The sequence below is a fragment of the Ovis canadensis genome, chromosome 24 (assembly GCF_042477335.2).
Source record: "Ovis canadensis isolate MfBH-ARS-UI-01 breed Bighorn chromosome 24, ARS-UI_OviCan_v2, whole genome shotgun sequence".
Lineage (NCBI taxonomy): Eukaryota > Metazoa > Chordata > Mammalia > Artiodactyla > Bovidae > Ovis > Ovis canadensis.
This window is the reverse complement of record NC_091268.1, coordinates 52,586,934-52,594,690: the sequence shown is the minus strand read 5'-3', so window position 1 is coordinate 52,594,690 and position 7,757 is coordinate 52,586,934.

The following is a 7,757-nucleotide window of genomic DNA, read 5'->3' as shown; positions in this document are numbered from 1 at the left end:
GGATGCACACTAGAGCTCTTTCCATCTCCGTGGTTCTTACAAAATGCACGGTGCTCCTTCTCCCTCCATAGAGCTCTGGTCCAGGGGACTTGGAAGGTTCTGGAACTCCTTGTGAGCTTATGTCTGGGAGGTGTTGCCAATGGTGTATTGAATCACATCCAGGTGGGGAAGCATCACTCCAGCTTTTGTGTGCCCATTACCCTGGGCCTCAGTTTCCTCAGCTGTAGATTGGGTTGATAATATGCTAGTAGTAGCAGCAGTTACTATATATTTTTTAAAGTTTATTTTACACTGGAGCATGGGCTTCCCAGATGGCACTGGTGGTGAAGAATCTGCCTGTCGATGCAAGAGAGGCAAGAGACTCGGGCTCGATCCCTAAGTTGAGAAGATCCCCTGGAGTAGGAAATGGCAACCTGCTCCAATATTCTTGCCTGGAGAATGCCATGGACAGAGGAGCCTGCTGGGCTACAGCCATGGGGTCACAAAGAGTCGGACACGACTGAGCGACTGAGCACAGCACACAGTTGATTTAGAATGTGCTTTAATTTCAGGAGAACAGCAAAGCGACTCAGTTATGTTGAATAAGTATTTGTTGCTGTTTACTTGCTAAGCCATGTCTGATTATTTGTGACCCATGGGACTGTAGCCCGCCAGGCTCCTCTGTCCATGGGATTTTCCAGGCAAGATTACTGGAGTGAGTTGCTATTTCCTTCTCCAGGGGATTGAATACGTGTCGCAGTTACTTTTCCTGGGTCCTAACCATGGGGCACAGGGCACGGGGCACAGAGTCCCCTAAGTTGGCACCATTATTTCCCCCAAAGGAGACAGGGAAACCAAGACTCAGAAGAGCAAAATGACAAAACCAAGGTCACACATTTGCAAAGATTTGAACCCAGGCAGCCCCACTTGGATGGTCTTGCAGGGCTGTTGGGAGGATGTAAGAACCTGGTACCGGGACCTTGAACCCTCTTGTTCTGCTCTCGACCCAACTGCAGGGCCTTCCCCTCCCCCTCTTTGGAGCCCTGGCGCCCCCTGGTGGTCGGAGAAGCCATTGCGGCCCCCCCTCCGTCACAGCCATACCTGGGACAGGTGGGTCCCTCTGAAAGCCCGAGGACCAGCCGCTGGGGAGCCCACCAGGACAGGTGGCAGCCAGCGAGTCAGGAAGTCAAATCTTAGCCCTGCTGCCTCACCCTGGCTCTCTGCTACCTTGGGCAGAGATATCACTCAGGCGGGAGATGCCGCTGACATTTACCCGTCCTTTTCGTTGAATTTCCCCCTGCCGGGTTCCCAGAAAGGAGAAGGCCTCCGAGCTCCTCTGCCTCCAGGCCTTTGCATCAGCTAATCCTGCCTTCTGGCTTGTACGGTGAATGTTGACCTAGAGGCTATTACTCAGGGCCAACCATTGGGGCAGCCGGGGTGGGAGAGGGTGGATACTGTCCAGCGGCGCCGTGTTCCCAAGAATCCAGCCTGTCTGAACACAGAAGCACTTTTCCCAACAACGTAAGCTCCCGTTTAGAACCGAAGGTGGGCGGGCAGGCTTCTGACATCACCTGCTCAAGACCTCCTGAAACCTTCATTGAGTCATCAGCAACCGTCTCCCAAGAGTGTTAAATAAAGATAAATCCGGACTCAGGAAGACAGACTCTATTCAAAACCATCAGCCAGTGGAGAGGAGCAGTTCAGGTCATCATTACGAGGCAAAGAAAAGGATTTTGAGCATCTGTATCTGGCCTTGGGTTGTCATGGGCAAAAATGGGGGGAGGGCGAAGAAGGGTAACCCTTTGCAATAAGCCATCTTCCTGAGTGCAAAGGAGGTGGTGGGTGGGAGGGGGGGGGCCCTCCATTAACCTCTGTTGTTTCTTGGGCGCTCAAGCCTCAGGTTAAAAAATCCAACGTTGTCAAGAGTGAGGGCACTGTTGTCATTTGTGGGTTGAACCTGAAGGTAGGAAGAATGTTAATTGTGTCCAAGGTGAAATACAAGAATAAATGGATCACAGGCAAGAACCTTTTTTCCTAGCACATGTTAAAAGCTGGCAGAAGCATGTAGGTCACCCTGGGTAGAAGGTGGTGATGCTACCAAAAGGCACTCCAGGCTGTTTGTGGCTCCCCTCTGCCTCTCCCCGCTTGAGCTCAGAATCCCAGAGCATCTCCCAGGGAAGCCTGGTGATCTTCTGCCAGAAGAGCCACACGTGGCCAGGACCCTCACGGCTGTGGCCTGGGATGCTGAGCACCGGCCAGGTCTCAGGCATGTTCCCCAGGCAGAACGTGAAGAAGAGGCACCAGCTCCTGACAGCCCGTGGCGCTCTCTGTGTTTCCCTGGGGGCCCTTCAGCGTTTTAGAACTGATCCCAACCTGTTTGGGGTCAGAAGGCTGTGGTTTCTGTTTGAGAGAAGACGCACCACTTGCTCCACCCTCCTGGGGGTGGGGGTGTGTGGCTAGGAGTGGCCTGGCTCCCATCAAACGCTCGCTGGGAGTCTTGGGGTCTGGGGGTATTGGAGGTCAGTTGGAAACGACCGCCAACAGCCGGAGCTGGAGCCGCAGAGCCTTCGGGAGGCCCGGGCGTCCATCCCCTGCTCTGCAGCTAGCTTATAGCACCCCCTGCTGCCGGTTCCTGGAAGCACACTGGACTTTGGGGAAGAAAATGAAAAGACCGCAAAGATGGCATCCAACCCATCGGCCTGCAAGGGAGGCAGGGAGGCTGCTTGCTGCCCGGGGCCTCCACAATCCTAACTCACTACTAACTCGGACTCTGATATGTGCCCAACCTGCTAGGAAAAAAGGACACGTGTTTCCTGGTTCTTCTGGGCCCCAATGCTTGTCAATGCTGCCCGAACAGTCTCTGAATGACTGCTTGGAAAATGCACCCACTTGCTTTTATTTTGTTGGGGGGAAAAATGCATGAAATCCACATAACATTCAACGGGTCACTTTAAAGTGAACCATTCAGTAGCATTCAATGCATTCGGAATGTTGTACAACCACCTTTCTGTGGTTTCAAAACTTTGTTCACCATCCCCAACAATGCCCACTACCCATTAAACCAGGGATTCCCCAACCTCCAAATTCTAATGTTTGATGATCTGAGGTGGAACTGATATAATAATAATAGAAATAAAGTGCACAAAAATGTAATGTGCTTGAATTAGCCCAAAACCATCCACCTCCCCCCGCACCAACCCTGGTCCCTGGAAAAATTGTCTTCCTCAAAACCAGTATTGTGCCAAAAAGGTGTGGACAGTTGGATTAAATAATCCCAGCAAAAAAAAAAAAAAAGAGTTTACCCCAGTATTTGTCCCAGAATGTGGTGTCTCACCTAATGGAGCTCCCAGCAGAAGCCCCTGTGATATTCATGTATTAAATCATGTTTTACCATTAAGTCAGAAACATGTCCCCTAACCCTAACTAAACAGTCCTCTAACCCTGTTGCCAGTTGTATGTGTACAGTATAAATACAATAAATGTTATTCCCCATATTTTGAAAAAAAAATCCCTTCCCATTCCTCCTCCCTCCTCCAACAGCCACCAATCTGCTTTCTTTCTCTATGAATTTGCCTGTTCTGGACACAATACAAATGGAATCATGACGCATGTGTAGCCTTTCATGGCAGACTTCTTTCACTGAGCATATTTTTGCGGTTTATTCTTATTGTAGCAGCATTTCATTAGTTTTTAAGGTCGAATAATATTCCACTGAGGGCCTCCCAGATGGCGCAGTGGAAAAGAATCTGCCTACCAATGCAGGAGACTCAGGAGATACAGGTTCAGTCCCTGGATCAGGTCGAGAAGATCCCCTGGAGCAGGAAATGGCAACCCACTCCAGTACCCTTGCCTGGAAAATTCCATGGCCAGAGGAGCCTGGCGGGCTACAAGGAGGTTGCACGCGGTTGCAAAGAGTTGGACATGACTGAGTGAGCACACACGCAGTATTCCATATTCCACGCAGTGTGTGCCGTGGTTAGCTTGTTCATTCTTCCGTTGATACACATGTGAGCTCTTTGCACCTTCGGGTTCCTGTGCATAGCGCTGCCGTGAACATTCATGAACAAGTATTGGGGTCTCTGTTTTCAGTTCTTTTAGGCATATAGCTAGGGGTTCAGTCCCTGGGTCAGGAAGATCCCCTGGAGGAGGGTATGGCAATCCACTCTAGTATTCTTGCCTGGAGAATCCCATGGACAGAGGAGCCTGGCGGGCCACAGTCCATGGGGTCGCAAAGGGTCAGATACAACTGAGCACATGTGCATATGTGGTAATTCTATTGAACTTAGAATTAAGTGGTTCTAATTGAACCTTTTGAGGAACTGCAAAAACTGTCTAGCAGTTTACATTCTCACCAGCAACGTACGAGGGTTCCTGTGCATCCCCATCCTTGCCAATACTTACCGTTTCCTGTTTCGGTTTGATTGTGTTTCGTTTTCTCTGTTAGAGCCATCCCAGTGGGCATGAAGTGGTTTCTCAGTGAGGTTTCGTGTCTCCCCAGTGACTAACGGTACTGAGCGTCTTTTGTGTTTATTAGCCATTTGTATGTCTTCTTTAGAGAACTGTCTATTCAAGTCCTTGGCTCGTTTTCATTTGCATGATTTGCCTTATAGACACTGAGCTGTAAGAGTTCAGACTTTATACAAATTGTGCAACACAAAGAAACTAGAGCTTGGACAGGTTAAGTCGTTTGCCCAAGGTCGGGGAGCCAGGCCAGGACTCCAGTCTACACTTCACCCCACTTCCCGTGTGCTAAGTTGCTCAGTCGTGTCTGACTTTTTGCGACCCTATGGACTGCAGCCTGCCAGGCTCCTCTGTCCATGGGATTCGCCAGGCAAGAATACTAGAGTGGGTTGCCATTTCCTTCTCCAGGGGATCTTCTCGACCCAGGGATCAAACCCACATTTCATTCTATCTTCTGCCTTGGCAGGCAGGTTCTTCACCACTAGGGCCACGGGAAGCCCACCTCAGCTGCAATTAGATTATTTCTGTGGCCGGAGCTATTGGCTTGTGCTGACCTGCGGACACCTCAGAAAAGCTATTAGGGAAGGAAGAGATGAGAAATAACAACGCAGGTTCCTCTCCTGCAAGGACTTCCCAAGGGCAAGGGTCCTGGGGATGCCTTCAGTCCTGGAAGGGATAGGATGTTCTGGAACCTGATTCCCAAGTAGGCTCCTTCAGCTGTCAGTGTGAACGTGCATATGCATGCGGCGTGTGCCTGTGTATTCACGCGTGTGCACAGGTGCGTGCATCTGTGAGCGCCACAGCTGCCAGGACCCACGCCCTCTGTGGCCCTTGTATTCCTCTGGCGCCCACAGGCTGCCCTGGAAGGAGGAAACTGCAGAGCAGGCTGAGAAGGGCTGCCACCTGCTGGTCACTCTGGGCACTGCAGGCAGGTGGCCCGTGGGGACCTGACACCTGGTCTCCTGGGTCAGACGCCCAGGGTAGGATTCTTCTCTCTGGGACAAAGAAAGCAGAGTCACCCCTGTGCCCCCCAAGGACCGCCCCAGGGTACAGCTACAGGGGTCTGATAGCCTTCTTGACACTCTGAGCTTCTCTGCAGTCAGCCCCAGTCATCAGAATAAATCAGAATGTTTTGAAAGCATGATAGTAAATAATAGGAATCCAAAGGCAACCAGTTATCAAAATGGCAATTGTAATATATGTGCTCAGTGAAATAAGATCCAGCAGCAAGTCTAATAACAACTGTGATTCTGAAGGCATGATCAGCATAAATGTCGTTTTGAGAGATTCACAGTTGGAATGTGATGTGAACGCATTTGTGATTGTTACTGATGGCAAAGCCATAGAAACTGCTGACAACAGTTTCGGGCCTAAATTTATGACCTCGATTTGATTAAAGGTTTCTAACAGCAGAGTTGTCATTTCTCCCATCCAAGCTGGTGAATTCTCTCCATAGGTCCCTTGGGAGTCAGGCATCCTCACGTTAAAAGCCCCACACCCAGATCCTGTCTGGTGGTCCCAGCTCCTCCTCAGCCCCTTAGCCAGGCTCCAGCCCAGCTGTGGCCCCTGCCGTACCTTCCAGAGCCTGGCTGCCTCCCTCCCACACTCTGATCCCCAACCCCTGATCCCCACCCCCAACACAGAACAAGGCATCATCCTCAGAAGACAGCCATGGCTTTCCCGCTCTGATGATGAACAAGACCTCGTCTTAACTTGATCACATCTGTAGAGACTGTTTTCACAGAAGGGCCCATTCACCAATCCAGGGTGGATATGAATTTAAGGAGAGTCACTATCCAATACTTTGGCCACTTGATGCCAAGAGCCGACTCACTGGAAAACACCCTGATGCTGGGGAAGATTGAGGGCAGGAGGAGAAGGGGGCGACAGAGGATGAGATGGTTGGGTGGCATCACCGAGGCAATGGACATGAGTTTGAGCAAGGTCTGGGAGATGGTGAAGGATAGGGAAGCCCGGCATGCTACAATCCATGAGGTTGCGAAGAGTCAGATACAACTTAGCAACGGAACAACAATAACAACAGCTATTCAACCCAGAATAGATGAATTCATCTACCTTGCCTTGGAAGCCTGCTTTAATCCTATCACGCTTAAACTCTCTAAAATCTTCCGAGACACCCGGGCATGTCTGGGGTGACGGGCTTCTTCAAGGAAAACGTGGCTCTTAGCAGGTACCGGCAAAAATACATTCAGTTGCTTCTGCTCGTGACATCCTGCGGTCATTAGAACCCGCAGCCTCTCGTTAGCCAAGATGAAGTGCCTCCTAGAACTGCAGGCTGCTGGGAATGGCTGCCCAGCCCTTTTGCCATCTGGGGCTGGGATGCAGGTGTAGGGTGAACTAATACAGAATCCTGACAGTTCTCAGACAGAGGAGAAATATCATAAGACATGCCTTATATGTAGAATCTAAAAAGAAGCAATACAAAAGAACTTAAAAAACAGACTCACAGACCTTGAGAACGAACGTACGGTTGCCAGGGGAAAGGGATGGTTAGGGAGTTTGGGATGGACGCGTACACACTGCTGTGTTTAAAATGGATAACCAACAAGGCCCCACTGTATAGCGCATGGAACCCTGCTCAATGTCATGTGGCAGCCTGGCTGGGAGGGGAGTTTGGGGGAGAGCGGATGCATGTATATATATATATATATATATATATATATATATATATATATATATATATGGCTAAGTCCCTATGCTAGTCACCTAAAACTATCATAACACTGTTAATTGGCTATGCTGCTGCTGCTGCTAAGTCACTTCAGTCGTCTCCGACTCTGTGCGACCCCATAGACGGCAGCCTACTAGGCTCCTCCGTTCCTGGGATTCTCCAGGCAAGAATGCTGGAGTGGGTTGCCATTTCCTTCTCCAATTGGCTACATCCAGGTGCTTATTCGCTCATTTGTGTCCGACTCTTTGAAACCCTAAGGACTGCAGCCCACTAAGCTCCTCTGTCCATGGGATTTTTCAGGCAGGAATACTGGAGTGGGTTGCCATTTCCTCCTCCAGGGGATCTTCCCAACCCAGGGACCTAACCCGCATCTCCTGTGTTCCCTGCATTGCAAGGAGACTCTTTATCCGCTGAGACATCAGGGAAGCCAGGTGGTACTAGTGATAAAGAACTCGCCCGCCAGTGCAGGAGACATAAGAGACACGGGTTCAATCCCTGGGTGGGGAAGAGCCCCTGGCATGTATGGCAACTCATTCCAGTGTTCTTGCCTGGAGAATCCCATGCACAGAGGAGCCTGGTGGGCTACAGTTCAAAGGGTTGCAAAGAGTCGGACACGACTGAACGA